The 17,379-nt window shown below is 38.5% G+C and overlaps 1 protein-coding gene across 1 annotated transcript in view; it reads right to left on the bottom strand.

The window, feature by feature from the left end:
• Positions 1-17,379, bottom strand: part of blo (bloated) — a 445,168-nt gene that overhangs the window by 263,488 nt on the left and 164,301 nt on the right. The window lies entirely within an intron of this gene.

Raw genomic sequence — 17,379 nt, 5'->3', positions numbered from 1 at the left:
ATAGAAGACAAAGTCTTCTCATAGAAGACAAGGTCTTCTCATAGAAGACAAAGTCTTCTCATAGAAGACCAGGTCTTATCATAGAAGACAAAGTCTTCTTAGAGAAGACAAGGTCTTCTCATAGAAGACAAGGTATTCTCATAGAAGACAAGGTATTCTCATAGAAGACAAGGTCTTTTTAAAAAAACAAGGTCTTCTCATAGAAGATAAGGCCTTCTTATACAAGACAAAGTCCTCTAATAGAAGACAAGGTCTTTTCATAGAAGACAAGGTCTTCTCATAGAAGACCAACAAGTCTTCTCATAGGAGATCAACATGTCCTCTCATAGAAGTTGAAGTCTTCTTATAGAAGACAAGTTCTTCTCATAGAAGACAAGTTCTTCTCATAGAAGACAATGTCTTCTCATAGAAGACAAGGTCTTCTCATAGAAGAAAAGGTCTTCTCATAAGAGACAAGGCCTTCTCATAGAAGACAAGGTCTTCTCGAAGAAGACAAAGTCTTCTCATAGGCGACAAGGTCTTCTCATAGAAGGCCAAAAAGTTGTCTCATAGAAGACAAGGTCCTCTCATAGAAGACAAAGTCCTCTCATAGAAGACAAGGTCATCTCATAAAATACAAGGTCTTCCATAGAAGACAATGTCTTCTCGTTAAAGACCAACAAGTTTTCTCATAGTAGATCAACAGGTCTTCTCATAGAAGACAAAGTCTTCTTATAGAAGACAAGGTCTTCTCATAGAAGACAAGGTCTTCTCATAGAAGACAAGGTCTTCTCATAGAAGACAAGGTCTTCTCATAGAAGACAAGGTCTTCTCATAGAAGACAAGGTCTTCTCATAGAAGACAAGGTCTTCTCATAGAAGACAAGGTCTTCTCATAGAAGACAAGGTCTTCTCATAGAAGACAAGGTCTTCTCATAGAAGACAAGGTCTTCTCATAGAAGACTAGGTCTTCTCATATAAGAAAAGGTCTTCTCATAGAAGACAATGTTTTCTCATAGAAGACAAGGTATTCTCATAGAAAACAAGGTATTCTCATAGAAGACAAGGTCTTCTCGAAGAAGACTAGTTCTTCTCATAGGCGACAAGGTCTTCTCGAAGAAGACAAAGTCTTCTCATAGGCGACAAGGTCTTCTCATAGGCGACAAGGTCTTCTCCTAGAAGGCCAAAAAGTCGTCTCATAGAAGACAAGGTCCTCTCATAGAAGACAAAGTCCTCTCATAGAAGACAAGGTCATCTCATAAAATACAAGGTCTTCCATAGAAGACAATGTCTTCTCGTTGAAGACCAACAAGTTTTCTCATAGTAGATCAACAGGTCTTCTCATAGAAGACAAAGTCTTCTTATAGAAGACAAGGTTTTCTCATAGAAGAACAACAAGTCTCCTCTAGAGGACAAGGTCTTCTCAAAGAAGACAAGGTCTTCTCATAGAAGACAAGGTCTTCTCATAGAAGGTAAGGTCTTCTCATAGAAGACAAGGTCCTCTCATATAAGACAAGGACTTCTAAATGAAGACAAGGTCTTCTCATAGAAGACAGGGTCTTCTCATAGAAGAAAAGGGCTTCTCATAGAAGACAAGGTCTTCTTATAGAAGACAAGGTTTTCTCATAGAAGAACAACAAGTCTCCTCTAGAGGACAGGGTCTTCTCCTAGAAGACAAGGTCTCCTCATAGAAGACAAGGTCTTCTCATAAAAGACAAGGTCTTCTCATAGAGGACAAGGTCTTCTCATAGAAGACAAGGTCTTCTCATAGAAGACAAGGTCTTCTCATAGAAGACACGGTCTTCTAACTGAAGACAAGGTCTTCTCATAGAAGACATAGTCTTCTTGTTGAAGACAAGGTTTTCTCATAGAAGAAAAGGTCTTCTCATAGAAGACAAGTTCTTCTCATAGTAGACAAGGTCCTCTCATTGAAAGCAGGGCCTTCTCATAGAAGACAAGGGTTCTCATAGAAGACAAAGACTTCTCATAGAAGAAAAGGGCTTCTCATAGAAGACAAAGTCTTCTCATAGAAGACAAGGTCTCCTTATAGAAGATAAGGTCTTCTTATAGAAGATAAGGTCTTCTCATAGAAGACAAAGTCTTCTCATAGGAGACCAGGTCTTATCATAGAAGACAAAGTCTTCTTATAGAAGACAAGGTCTTCTCATAGAAGACAAGGTCTTCTCATAGAAGACAAGGTCTTCTCATAAGAGACAAGGCCTTTTCATAGAAGACAAGGTCTTCTCGAAGAAGACTAGTTCTTTTCATAGGCGACAAGGTCTTCTCGAAGAAGACAAAGTCTTCTCATAGGCGACAAGGTCTTCTCATAGGCGACAAGGTCTTCTCATAGAAGGCCAAAAAGTTGTCTCATAGAAGACAAGGTCCTCTCATAGAAGACAAAGTCCTCTCATAGAAGACAAGGTCATCTCATAAAATACAAGGTCTTCCATAGAAGACAATGTCTTCTCGTTGAAGACCAACAAGTTTTCTCATAGTAGATCAACAGGTCTTCTCATAGAAGACAAAGTCTTCTTATAGAAGACAAGGTCTTCTCATAGAAGACAAGGTCTTCTCATAGAAGACAAGGTCTTCTCATAGAAGACAAGGTCTTCTCATAGAAGACAAGGTCTTCTCATAGAAGACAAGGTCTTCTCATAGAAGACAAGGTCTTCTCATAGAAGACAAGGTCTTCTCATAGAAGACAAGGTCTTCTCATAGAAGACAATGTTTTCTCATAGAAGACAAGGTATTCTCATAGAAGACAAGGTCTTCTCGAAGAAGACTAGTTCTTCTCATAGGCGACAAGGTCTTCTCGAAGAAGACAAAGTCTTCTCATAGGCGACAAGGTCTTCTCATAGAAGGCCAAAAAGTCGTCTCATAGAAGACAAGGTCCTCTCATAGAAGACAAAGTCCTCTCATAGAAGACAAGGTCATCTCATAAAATACAAGGTCTTCCATAGAAGACAATGTCTTCTCGTTGAAGACCAACAAGTTTTCTCATAGTAGATCAACAGGTCTTCTCATAGAAGACAAGGTCTTCTCATAGAAGACAAGGTCTTCTCATAGAAGACAAGGTCTTCTCATAGAAGACAAGGTCTTCTCATAGAAGACAAGGTCTTCTCATAGAAGACAAGGTCTTCTCATAGAAGACAAGGTTTTCTCATAGAAGACAAGGTATTCTCATAGAAGACAAGGTATTCTCATAGAAGACAAATCCTTCTCATAGAAGACAAGGTCTTCTCATAGAAGACAAGGTCTTCTCATAGAAGACAAGGTCTTCTCATAGAAGACAAGGTCTTCTCATAGAAGACAAGGTCTTCTCATAGAAGACAAGGTCTTCTCATAGAAGACAAGGTCTTCTCATAGAAGACAAGGTCTTCTCATAGAAGACAAGGTCTTCTCATAGAAGACAAGGTCTTCTCATAGAAGACAAGGTCTTCTCATAGAAGACAAGGTCTTCTCATAGAAGACAAGGTCTTCTCATAGAAGACAAGGTCTTCTCATAGAAGACAAGGTCTTCTCATAGAAGACAAGGTCTTCTCATAGAAGACAAGGTCTTCTCATAGAAGACAAGGTCTTCTCATAGAAGACAAGGTCTTCTCATAGAAGACAAGGTTTTCTCATAGAAGACAAGGTATTCTCATAGAAGACAAGGTATTCTCATAGAAGACAAATCCTTCTCATAGAAGACAAGGTCTTCTCATAGAAGACAAGGTCTTCTCATAGAAGACAAGGTCTTCTCATAGAAGACAAGGTCTTCTCATAGAAGACAAGGTCTTCTCATAGAAGACAAGGTCTTCTCATAGAAGACAAGGTCTTCTCATAGAAGACAAGGTCTTCTCATAGAAGACAAGGTCTTCTCATAGAAGACAAGGTCTTCTCATAGAAGACAAGGTCTTCTCATAGAAGACAAGGTCTTCTCATAGAAGACAAGGTCTTCTCATAGAAGACAAGGTCTTCTCATAGAAGACAATGTTTTCTCATAGAAGACAAGGTATTCTCATAGAAGACAAGGTCTTCTCGACGAAGACTAGTTCTTCTCATAGGCGACAAGGTCTTCTCGAAGAAGACAAAGTCTTCTCATAGGCGACAAGGTCTTCTCATAGAAGGCCAAAAAGTCGTCTCATAGAAGACAAGGTCCTCTCATAGAAGACAAAGTCCTCTCATAGAAGACAAGGTCATCTCATAAAATACAAGGTCTTCCATAGAAGACAATGTCTTCTCGTTGAAGACCAACAAGTTTTCTCATAGTAGATCAACAGGTCTTCTCATAGAAGACAAGGTCTTCTCATAGAAGACAAGGTCTTCTCATAGAAGACAAGGTCTTCTCATAGAAGACAAGGTCTTCTCATAGAAGACAAGGTCTTCTCATAGAAGACAAGGTCTTCTCATAGAAGACAAGGTCTTCTCATAGAAGACAAGGTTTTCTCATAGAAGACAAGGTATTCTCATAGAAGACAAGGTATTCTCATAGAAGACAAATCCTTCTCATAGAAGACAAGGTCTTCTCATAGAAGACAAGGTCTTCTCATAGAAGACAAGGTCTTCTCATAGAAGACAAGGTCTTCTCATAGAAGACAAGGTCTTCTCATAGAAGACAAGGTCTTCTCATAGAAGACAAGGTCTTCTCATAGAAGACAAGGTCTTCTCATAGAAGACAAGGTCTTCTCATAGAAGACAAGGTCTTCTCATAGAAGACAAGGTCTTCTCATAGAAGACAAGGTCTTCTCATAGAAGACAAGGTCTTCTCATAGAAGACAAGGTCTTCTCATAGAAGACAAGGTCTTCTCATAGAAGACAAGGTCTTCTCATAGAAGACAAGGTCTTCTCATAGAAGACAAGGTCTTCTCATAGAAGACAAGGTCTTCTCATAGAAGACAAGGTCTTCTCATAGAAGACAAGGTTTTCTCATAGAAGACAAGGTATTCTCATAGAAGACAAGGTATTCTCATAGAAGACAAGGTATTCTCATAGAAGACAAATCCTTCTCATAGAAGACAAGGTCTTCTCATAGAAGACAAGGTCTTCTCATAGAAGACAAGGTCTTCTCATAGAAGACAAGGTCTTCTCATAGAAGACAAGGTCTTCTCATAGAAGACAAGGTCTTCTCATAGAAGACAAGGTCTTCTCATAGAAGACAAGGTCTTCTCATAGAAGACAAGGTCTTCTCATAGAAGACAAGGTCTTCTCATAGAAGACAAGGTCTTCTCATAGAAGACAAGGTCTTCTCATAGAAGACAAGGTCTTCTCATAGAAGACAAGGTCTTCTCATAGAAGACAAGGTCTTCTCATAGAAGACAAGGTCTTCTCATAGAAGACAAGGTCTTCTCATAGAAGACAAGGTCTTCTCATAGAAGACAAGGTCTTCTCATAGAAGACAAGGTCTTCTCATAGAAGACAAGGTCTTCTCATAGAAGACAAGGTCTTCTCATAGAAGACAAGGTTTTCTCATAGAAGACAAGGTATTCTCATAGAAGACAAGGTATTCTCATAGAAGACAAATCCTTCTCATAGAAGACAAGGTCTTCTCATAGAAGACAAGGTCTTCTCATAGAAGACAAGGTCTTCTCATAGAAGACAAGGTCTTCTCATAGAAGACAAGGTCTTCTCATAGAAGACAAGGTCTTCTCATAGAAGACAAGGTCTTCTCATAGAAGACAAGGTCTTCTCATAGAAGACAAGGTTTTCTCATAGAAGACAAGGTATTCTCATAGAAGACAAGGTATTCTCATAGAAGACAAATCCTTCTCATAGAAGACAAGGTCTTCTCATAGAAGACAAGGTCTTCTCATAGAAGACAAGGTCTTCTCATAGAAGACAAGGTCTTCTCATAGAAGACAAGGTCTTCTCATAGAAGACAAGGTCTTCTCATAGAAGACAAGGTCTTCTCATAGAAGACAAGGTCTTCTCATAGAAGACAAGGTCTTCTCATAGAAGACAAGGTCTTCTCATAGAAGACAAGGTCTTCTCATAGAAGACAAGGTCTTCTCATAGAAGACAAGGTCTTCTCATAGAAGACAAGGTCTTCTCATAGAAGACAAGGTCTTCTCATAGAAGACAAGGTCTTCTCATAGAAGACAAGGTCTTCTCATAGAAGACAAGGTCTTCTCATAGAAGACAAGGTCTTCTCATAGAAGACAAGGTCTTCTCATAGAAGACAAGGTTTTCTCATAGAAGACAAGGTATTCTCATAGAAGACAAGGTATTCTCATAGAAGACAAATCCTTCTCATAGAAGACAAGGTCTTCTCATAGAAGACAAGGTCTTCTCATAGAAGACAAGGTCTTCTCATAGAAGACAAGGTCTTCTCATAGAAGACAAGGTCTTCTCATAGAAGACAAGGTCTTCTCATAGAAGACAAGGTCTTCTCATAGAAGACAAGGTCTTCTCATAGAAGACAAGGTTTTCTCATAGAAGACAAGGTTTTCTCATAGAAGACAAGGTATTCTCATAGAAGACAAGGTATTCTCATAGAAGACAAATCCTTCTCATAGAAGACAAGGTCTTCTCATAGAAGACAAGGTCTTCTCATAGAAGACAAGGTCTTCTCATAGAAGACAAGGTCTTCTCATAGAAGACAAGGTCTTCTCATAGAAGACAAGGTCTTCTCATAGAAGACAAGGTCTTCTCATAGAAGACAAGGTCTTCTCATAGAAGACAAGGTCTTCTCATAGAAGACAAGGTCTTCTCATAGAAGACAAGGTCTTCTCATAGAAGACAAGGTCTTCTCATAGAAGACAAGGTCTTCTCATAGAAGACAAGGTCTTCTCATAGAAGACAAGGTCTTCTCATAGAAGACAAGGTCTTCTCATAGAAGACAAGGTCTTCTCATAGAAGACAAGGTCTTCTCATAGAAGACAAGGTCTTCTCATAGAAGACAAGGTCTTCTCATAGAAGACAAGGTCTTCTCATAGAAGACAAGGTCTTCTCATAGAAGACAAGGTCTTCTCATAGAAGACAAGGTCTTCTCATAGAAGACAAGGTCTTCTCATAGAAGACAAGGTCTTCTCATAGAAGACAAGGTTTTCTCATAGAAGACAAGGTATTCTCATAGAAGACAAGGTATTCTCATAGAAGACAAATCCTTCTCATAGAAGACAAGGTCTTCTCATAGAAGACAAGGTCTTCTCATAGAAGACAAGGTCTTCTCATAGAAGACAAGGTCTTCTCATAGAAGACAAGGTCTTCTCATAGAAGACAAGGTCTTCTCATAGAAGACAAGGTCTTCTCATAGAAGACAAGGTCTTCTCATAGAAGACAAGGTCTTCTCATAGAAGACAAGGTGTTCTCATAGAAGACAAGGTATTCTCATAGAAGACAAGGTATTCTCATAGAAGACAAATCCTTCTCATAGAAGACAAGGTCTTCTCATAGAAGACAAGGTCTTCTCATAGAAGACAAGGTCTTCTCATAGAAGACAAGGTCTTCTCATAGAAGACAAGGTCTTCTCATAGAAGACAAGGTCTTCTCATAGAAGACAAGGTCTTCTCATAGAAGACAAGGTCTTCTCATAGAAGACAAGGTCTTCTCATAGAAGACAAGGTCTTCTCATAGAAGACAAGGTCTTCTCATAGAAGACAAGGTCTTCTCATAGAAGACAAGGTCTTCTCATAGAAGACAAGGTCTTCTCATAGAAGACAAGGTCTTCTCATAGAAGACAAGGTCTTCTCATAGAAGACAAGGTCTTCTCATAGAAGACAAGGTTTTCTCATAGAAGACAAGGTATTCTCATAGAAGACAAGGTATTCTCATAGAAGACAAATCCTTCTCATAGAAGACAAGGTCTTCTCATAGAAGACAAGGTCTTCTCATAGAAGACAAGGTCTTCTCATAGAAGACAAGGCCTTCTCATAGAAGACAAGGTCTTCTCATAGAAGACAAGGTCTTCTCATAGAAGACAAGGTCTTCTCATAGAAGACAAGGTCTTCTCATAGAAGACAAGGTCTTCTCATAGAAGACAAGGTCTTCTCATAGAAGACAAGGTCTTCTCATAGAAGACAAGGTCTTCTCATAGAAGACAAGGTCTTCTCATGGAAGACAAGGTCTTCTCATAGAAGACAAGGTCTTCTCATAGAAGACAAGGTCTTCTCATAGAAGACAAGGTCTTCTCATAGAAGACAAGGTCTTCTCATAGAAGACAAGGTCTTCTCATAGAAGACAAGGTCTTCTCATAGAAGACAAGGTCTTCTCATAGAAGACAAGGTTTTCTCATAAAAGACAAATCCTTCTCATAGAAGACAAGGTCTTCTCATAGAAGACAAGGTCTTCTCATAGAAGACAAGGTCTTCTCATAGAAGACAAGGTATTCTCATAGAAGACAAATCCTTCTCATAGAAGACAAGGTCTTCTCATAGAAGACAAGGTCTTCTCATAGAAGACAAGGTCTTCTCATAGAAGACAAGGTCTTCTCATAGAAGACAAGGTCTTCTCATAGAAGACAAGGTCTTCTCATAGAAGACAAGGTCTTCTCATAGAAGACAAGGTCTTCTCATAGAAGACAAGGTCTTCTCATAGAAGACAATGTTTTCTCATAGAAGACAAGGTATTCTCATAGAAGACAAGGTCTTCTCGAAGAAGACTAGTTCTTCTCATAGGCGACAAGGTCTTCTCGAAGAAGACAAAGTCTTCTCATAGGCGACAAGGTCTTCTCATAGAAGGCCAAAAAGTCGTCTCATAGAAGACAAGGTCCTCTCATAGAAGACAAAGTCCTCTCATAGAAGACAAGGTCATCTCATAAAATACAAGGTCTTCCATAGAAGACAATGTCTTCTCGTTGAAGACCAACAAGTTTTCTCATAGTAGATCAACAGGTCTTCTCATAGAAGACAAGGTCTTCTCATAGAAGACAAGGTCTTCTCATAGAAGACAAGGTCTTCTCATAGAAGACAAGGTCTTCTCATAGAAGACAAGGTCTTCTCATAGAAGACAAGGTCTTCTCATAGAAGACAAGGTCTTCTCATAGAAGACAAGGTCTTCTCATAGAAGACAAGGTCTTCTCATAGAAGACAAGGTCTTCTCATAGAAGACAAGGTCTTCTCATAGAAGACAAGGTCTTCTCATAGAAGACAAGGTCTTCTCATAGAAGACAAGGTCTTCTCATAGAAGACAAGGTTTTCTCATAGAAGACAAGGTATTCTCATAGAAGACAAGGTATTCTCATAGAAGACAAATCCTTCTCATAGAAGACAAGGTCTTCTCATAGAAGACAAGGTCTTCTCATAGAAGACAAGGTCTTCTCATAGAAGACAAGGTCTTCTCATAGAAGACAAGGTCTTCTCATAGAAGACAAGGTCTTCTCATAGAAGACAAGGTCTTCTCATAGAAGACAAGGTCTTCTCATAGAAGACAAGGTCTTCTCATAGAAGACAAGGTCTTCTCATAGAAGACAAGGTCTTCTCATAGAAGACAAGGTCTTCTCATAGAAGACAAGGTCTTCTCATAGAAGACAAGGTCTTCTCATAGAAGACAAGGTCTTCTCATAGAAGACAAGGTCTTCTCATAGAAGACAAGGTCTTCTCATAGAAGACAAGGTCTTCTCATAGAAGACAAGGTCTTCTCATAGAAGACAAGGTCTTCTCATAGAAGACAAGGTCTTCTCATAGAAGACAAGGTCTTCTCATAGAAGACAAGGTCTTCTCATAGAAGACAAGGTCTTCTCATAGAAGACAAGGTCTTCTCATAGAAGACAAGGTCTTCTCATAGAAGACAAGGTCTTCTCATAGAAGACAAGGTCTTCTCATAGAAGACAAGGTCTTCTCATAGAAGACAAGGTCTTCTCATAGAAGACAAGGTCTTCTCATAGAAGACAAGGTCTTCTCATAGAAGACAATGTTTTCTCATAGAAGACAAGGTATTCTCATAGAAGACAAGGTCTTCTCGAAGAAGACTAGTTCTTCTCATAGGCGACAAGGTCTTCTCGAAGAAGACAAAGTCTTCTCATAGGCGACAAGGTCTTCTCATAGAAGGCCAAAAAGTCGTCTCATAGAAGACAAGGTCCTCTCATAGAAGACAAAGTCCTCTCATAGAAGACAAGGTCATCTCATAAAATACAAGGTCTTCCATAGAAGACAATGTCTTCTCGTTGAAGACCAACAAGTTTTCTCATAGTAGATCAACAGGTCTTCTCATAGAAGACAAAGTCTTCTTATAGAAGACAAGGTCTTCTCATAGAAGACAAGGTCTTCTCATAGAAGACAAGGTCTTCTCATAGAAGACAAGGTCTTCTCATAGAAGACAAGGTCTTCTCATAGAAGACAAGGTCTTCTCATAGAAGACAAGGTCTTCTCATAGAAGACAAGGTCTTCTCATAGAAGACAAGGTATTCTCATAGAAGACAAGGTATTCTCATAGAAGACAAATCCTTCTCATAGAAGACAAGGTCTTCTAATAGAAGACAAGGCATTCTCAAAGAATACAAGGTTTTCTCATAGAAGACAAGGCCTTCTCATAGAAGACAAGGTCTTCTCATAGAAGACAAGGTCTTCTCATAGAAGACAAGGTCTTCTCATAGAAGACAAGGTCTTCCCATAGAAGACAAGGTCCTCTCATAGAAGACAAGGTCTTCTCACAGAAGACCAGGTCTTCTCACAGAAAACAAATTCTTCTCATAGAACACAAGGTCAGACACATAGAGGACACGGTCTTCTCATAGACGACAAGGCCTACTCATAGAAGGCCAACAGGTCTTCGCATGGAAGACAAGGTCTTCTAAAAGAAGACAAAGTCTTTTCATAGAAGGCTAGGCCTTCTCATAGTAGAGCGCCAGGATTTCTCAAAGATGACATCCAGGTTTTCTCGTAGAAAACAACCAGGTCTTCTCATAGAAGGCTTGAAGTTCTTCTTATGAAAGACCACTAATTTTTCCTATAGAAGATCGCCAGGTCTTCTTATAAAATACTTCCAGTTTTTCATATAAAAGACCAACAGATATTCTAATAGACGACCATCAGGCCTTTTTACAGAAGACCACCAGGTATTCTTATAGCAGTTCAGAATACCCTCTTACCAAGTCTTTCTACTGAAGATCACAAAGTATATTTTTTTTTTTTTGAAAACTACCAAGGCTTCTTGTAGAAGACCCCAGGTCTTCTTTTAGAGGCCCATCAGTTGTTTATAGAATACTGCTTTGTCTCCCGCGTATTTTTATTCCAGGTCACTAGATCCTCTAGATCCACCTATATCTTTAAGCTAAACTACATAGACCATGCCTCACCTCTTTACGGTAATGGCGTAATTTGAAACCAAGAATGAAATCGAAACAAAATTGAAATAAAACTCAAAACGATTAACCACCACTAGAACTGCTGGAAAAACAATTTAAATAATTTTTATTACTAAACGTTTGTCATTTTACGAGTGGTGTGTGTGTGTGTGTGTGTGTGATTGTTGTTATGGTTACTGCATTTCAAGCTCATATTTATTTTGCAGGAGCTAACCAAACCCATGTCCAAGCCAAAAGATAAAACGGCCGCTATAAACAGTTTGCTGCTGCTGCTTCTGCTGGGTGTTGTAGTTATTTTATGACGGCTAACTTTTAATTTCTTTATTTTGTTGGATTCTATAGATGTGGTCATTGTTTTTTTTACCTTTTCGGCCCCTTCCAAGTGGCCATGGTCATGGCCAGACAGAAAATTAACTATAACCAACGTAAAAGCTATAAATTCAATGCAACAATGAAATAAATCTTTTCACCACAATTAAAAGCGGCTTAAAATAACAACGCATAAACATACGCACACTCGCGCATACACACACACGCACACGGATGCACACATAGTGATATCCAAACCTAGAGCTAGAGTTATTTCTAAAAAAACGGCTGAGGGAGGGGGGGGGGGAAGCCCTTGGACTCCCTTAGTTGCAATGCTACAAACAAATAAATCCCCAAGTCTTCCAAGTAGCGATAAACAATAGCGTAAACGAGCAAAATGCAGCATAAAACGCTTATAAACCGATCTCCTCCCCACCTAGCAAAATGGCATAATCATAAAACACTGGAACGCAGCCACAGATCTCATAATAGTTAATATCTTTTTTGGTTTTTTTTTTTTTGCTAAAGTTACAACTACTCCAACAACAACAACAATAATGTCTGTATAGTCCACAACTGATGCGTTTTAGCAGATTTTTTTATTGTAACAAAACTCTGCATAAGTTCCAAAAACGCAGAAATGAAATGAAATGCCGTCTGTTGTTTTATGATCTCCTAGCTTCAATTCATTATCTGTGTGTGAGATTGTTTTCTTGTTGTTGTAACTGCCACTACTACTGCAGTAGCCCAGTTGGCCGCCGAAAGAAAATACAATTCTATAAAAATTGCAATTCAAGGTAAACGTCTTTGTCATTTTTAGTCTAGTGCAGCGTGTTCGAATGCCAAACTTTGTTGTTATTGCTGTTCAAAACCACATGAACAAAAATGTTAATTTCATTGTTGTCCACTAATTAAAAATATCATCGTGGCAACCATGTGCCACACGAATTTATGTAGTTTAGATAATGGAAAATCTAGATAGCCAGCATGTCAGAAAAAAAAACAATGAAACCGAAGATAGGAAAAGCGAATGAAACCCCTAACAACACCACTGATGTTTTAAAATAGTTCATAACCTTTTTTATACGAAACCTTATATCAGTCATGAACTAAGTGAATTTGTACTAAAGTGGGCTGCACGTGGTCAGGATAAAGATAGGTCATTGTACTAAAGTAGGCTGCACGTGATCAGGACAAGGATTGGTCACAGTCTTTTAATAAGGCTGCCACGAAGCCAAAGAAGGACTCCAAAGACTCTAAGACAGTTTTGCTGGACTCCTGAGCTGTTTCACATCCTAAGCCCTTCACCAGGATGATATATGTATACACCCACAAACATCTCCGAAGGCAAAAGTGAGACTTCTTTCATATGTGCTACCCGATTCATATTTGCATATTGATATGGGACCTGCTTTTTATAGCCGAGTCCGAACTTCGTGGACTGATGGACCAAAGCAAAGGAAGTAGTAGAAACAAGACACCTTCGCACAGACACCTTCTGGATGTGATACAAAAGATCCAAACGGCATCGCCCAAAGGACATTTTGGAGAATTATGTTTACAAGGAAGTGATGAATATGGGAAACAATGGACGTGATGAATGTGGAAAATTCCTGTTCAACTTCAATAGGAATTGGCTATCAGATACTCCAAGAAGTCATGTGTCCAACAATATGCCGAGCCTTCAGTCTTCTTAAAAGGCTGCGACTGTCTCGTATCTTAAACCATTCACCCGGATAAACCAAATAAGTCAAAGCTGAACCAAGCTATAGAAGTCAAAGAATTATCCAATGGTTTTGTTGTCTCACATGCTAAACTCTTCATCAGGATGATGGAGGTGAACAAGTGAAAAAATATCAGTCGGCATTGCCGACAGAGATATACCCTCAGACCGTTCAAGAGATAGCACAGCACTTTATTGAAATTTTTTTTAAATATTGGGGAAGTACCGGAAGTTGTGGATAGGTACTTCCTATCTCCGAACTGAAACTAAGTTTGGAAAAAATATGACGAAGACAAAAATTTGGACCAAATCGGTGGATCAGTTCGTGCTCTCCAGCCACTAATATGTTGCCATAGGGGGTTTTTATAACTATCGGGCTGTTTTCTCAAGAAGTATGGATTTGCCCCTGAAATAACTTTTTCCGTCGTAATAGAGACAGTGAATGCAAGTTGCTTCAACAAAAATAGAAGTGATTTGAGAGCAGGTCTTAAAGAGAACTTATCCGAAGTTTTGTGTGGGAGATACCCGAATGAGTGGACAAATATAGTCAATATTCGATCCTGATCTATATCTGGTAGATGTGTTAGCATGGACCAAACCGGCTACTTCCTTCAAAAGTTATCGTTCGCAAAATATTTTCGAACATTTTTGAACTTTTGTGTGAGAGGTACCTAAAGGAGTGGCTTATCTTCGAATTTAAACTAAGTTTTGACAAAATGTTACGAAGGTCAAATTTTTGACCGAATCGGTAGATTCGTTAGAGTTATCGTGCGCTTCAATCACCACAAGTTTTAACAATAAAAATCAAAACGATTCGAGAGCAGGCACTAAAGTGACCTTTATCGAAATTTTGTGTTGAAGGTACCCGAAGGAGTGGACCGATAGAGTCAAGATTGGAACCTCATCTATTTCTGATAGAAATTTGACGATGTGCAAAGTATAGACCAAATCAGTTACTCCCTTCAAGAGTTATCGTGCGCACAAATTTTCCGAACATTTTCGAACTTTTGTGGAGGAGGTACTGGAAGGAGTGGACCTATATAACCCATCTTCGAACTTAAACTAAGTTTGGACAAAATATTACGAAAGCCAAATTATGGACCAAATCGGCTCATCCGTTTGAGAGTTATCATGCGCTGCAGCCAGCCATACGGACAGACAGACAGACGAACGGACATTGCTAAATCGACTCCAAATTGTCTGAAACACACTTCGTTCAAACATAGTTTGGGTCTAAAACCATTATTTCGATGAGGTACATTTTGCCCGTATGCAAGTGTATATACCCTCGTTAGCATAAATGCTGAGGGTATAAAAAGATGATTGACAAAGACAATCTGATAAAGCTTAGTTATGGTTGGTCCTGATGATGTTAGAGTAGTAATCATGGAAAAGGCTGAAACAAAGGCTGAAAAAATGAATTGATTGTTGATTGAGGGTCATCTCAGGGACATTATCCTCCTAGACAAGTTGTAACAGATCATCTGGAATTAGTTGATTTCCCTATGTAGGGCACCGGCTCTCTCTGGGATAGTATTTTCGTCCAAACTATCAACTAGGCAAAACGCTGTGTCGATCCAAATATTTCTGGACCTTTAAATTCTGGATATACTGTTTATGAATGTCGATATAAAAGTGTGTGTGAATGAAACACGCCCAAACTTTAGTTTCCGAAATATTATTTCCTCTGCATTAATTTTTATACCCTCCACCATAGTATGGAGGGTATATTAAGTTTGTCATTCCGTTTGTAACACATCGAACTAATCATTTGCGACCCTATAAAGTATATATATTCTTGATCAGGATAAAATTCTAAGACGATCTAGCCATGTCCATCTGTCCGTCTGTTGTAATCACTCTAGCGTCCGCAATAATTGAGATAGAGTGCTGAAATTTTGCACTCGAGGGTCTTTTTTCCATAAGTAGGTCAAGTTCGAAGATGGGCTATATCGGTCCACTCTTTGGTATAGCCCCCATATAACGGTACCTCCGGATTTGAGGTATTTTTATGTTATTCTCCACATTTGCAGACCGAATTAGCTATAATTTGGCACTTAGGGTTCCTAGTGATCAACAAACTTATATCCCAAAGGATATGGGCATAGGTCCATGTTTTGGTATTGTCCCCATATAACGGTACCTCCCGATTTTCGGTATTTTGAGAATTTTAGCCACAATTTTTAACCGAACTATCTACAATTTGACATTTGAGGTTATCAGTGGTCATGAAACATCTCCACGAAACATCGTCAACATAGGTCCATGTTTTGGTATAGCCCCCATATATCCGTACCTCCCGATTTTCAGTATTTTGAGAATTTTAGCTACAATTTTTAACCGAACTAGCTGTAACTTGCCATTTAAGGTTCTCAGTCGTCATGAAATATCTCCACCAAACATCGTCAACATAGGTCCATGTTTTGGTATAGCCCCCATATAACGGTTCCTCCCGATTTTCGGTATTTTGAGAATTATAGCCACAATTTGTAACCGAACTATCTGCAATTTGACATTTGAGGTTCTCAGTGGTCATGAAACATCTCCACCAAACATCGTCAACATAGGTCCATGTTTTGGTATGGCCCCCTTATAAACGTACCTCCCGATTTTCGGTATTTTGAGCATTTTAGTTACAATTTTTCACTGAACTAGCTGTAATTTGACATTTGAGGTTCTCAGTGGTCAAGAAATATCTCTACGAAACATCATCAACATAGGTCCATGTTGTGGTATAGCCCCCATATATCGGTACCTCCCGATTTTCGGTATTTTTAGAATTTTAGTTACAATTTTTAACCGAACTAGCTGTAATTTGAAGATACGTAGATCTTCTTGTTGAAGATACGTAGATCAGTAGATCTTCTTTATGAAGATCAGTAAATCGTCTTGAAGAATACCACACGGGATCAATAAATTTTCTTGTAGAAGATCAACAGATCTTTTAGTAAAAAATCAGTTGTTCTTCGTTCAGAAGATCAGTATATCTTCCTGTAGACAATCAATACATCTTCTTCTGGAAGATCAGTAAATCGTCTTGAAGAAGAACAATAAGTATTCTTATAAGGAATCAGTAAACCTTCTTGTGGAAAATCAGCAGATCTTCTTCTAGAAGAACAGTAGATCTTCTTCTGGAAGATCTGTATATCTTTTTCTAAGAAACAGTAGATCTTCTTCTTGAAGAAGAGCAAAAAGTATTCTTGTAAGGGAGCAGTAGATCAGCAGATCCGCTTGTAGAAGTTCAGTAGATTTTCTTGGAGAAGATTAGTAGATCTTCTTGTAGAAGATTAGTAGATCTTGTTGTAGAAGATTAGTAGATCTTGTTGTAGAAGATTATTAAATCGTCTTGAAGAAGATCAGTAGGTATTCTTGAAGATAATCAGTAGATCTTCTTGAAGATGATCAGTAGATTTTCTTCTAGAAGATCATTAAATCGTCTTGAAGAAGATCAACAAGTATTCTTATAAGGAATCATTAAATCTTCTTATAGAAGATATACTATCTTCTTGTGAAAGAAGATCTACAATTTTTGTAGAAGATTCGTAGATCTTCTTGCAGAAGATCGTCAAGTCTTCTTATAAGAGATAAGCAGGTCTTATTGTTAAAGTTCAGCAGATCTTCTTATAGAAGATCAGTAGATGAGAATGACCAGTAGGCCTAGAAGAAAAATATACCTTCCATGAAAATCTACTGATCTTCCAGAACTAGATCAGAAACAGAAGATCAACATGCTTTCTTGTAGAAAATCGACAGATCCTCAGAAGGGTTTCTACAAAAGTCTTGTAGAAGATCAGTAGATTAGTAGCTTTTGTTGAGGATAACCAGAAGGCCTCCTTTTAAAACAACGGTAGGTCTTTGTGTAGAAGTTCTGTAGATTTTCACCAGGTCTTCTTGTAGAAGTTCAGTATGTCTTTTTTGAGAAGTTCCGCACATCATCTTATAGAAGATAAGTGAATATTCTTGAGGGTGAAAAAAAAACAATATGCATTCGTATAGAAGATCAATAATTTTTCTTTTACAAGACCAGAAAATCAACAGAAAAAATTTTATTGCAAAAGATCAGTAGATCTTCTTTACGAAGATTTGTGGACATAAATTCTTGTTTATGATATGTAGATCTTTTTGTAGAAGATTCACAAACCTTCTTG

This window comes from Musca autumnalis, unplaced genomic scaffold (genome assembly GCF_047663935.1).
Source record: "Musca autumnalis isolate F117 unplaced genomic scaffold, ASM4766393v1 scaffold_5, whole genome shotgun sequence".
In the NCBI taxonomy this organism is placed as follows: Eukaryota; Metazoa; Arthropoda; class Insecta; order Diptera; family Muscidae; genus Musca; species Musca autumnalis.
Note: the sequence above shows the minus strand (reverse complement) of the source record. Positions and strands in the feature narration are given on the sequence as shown.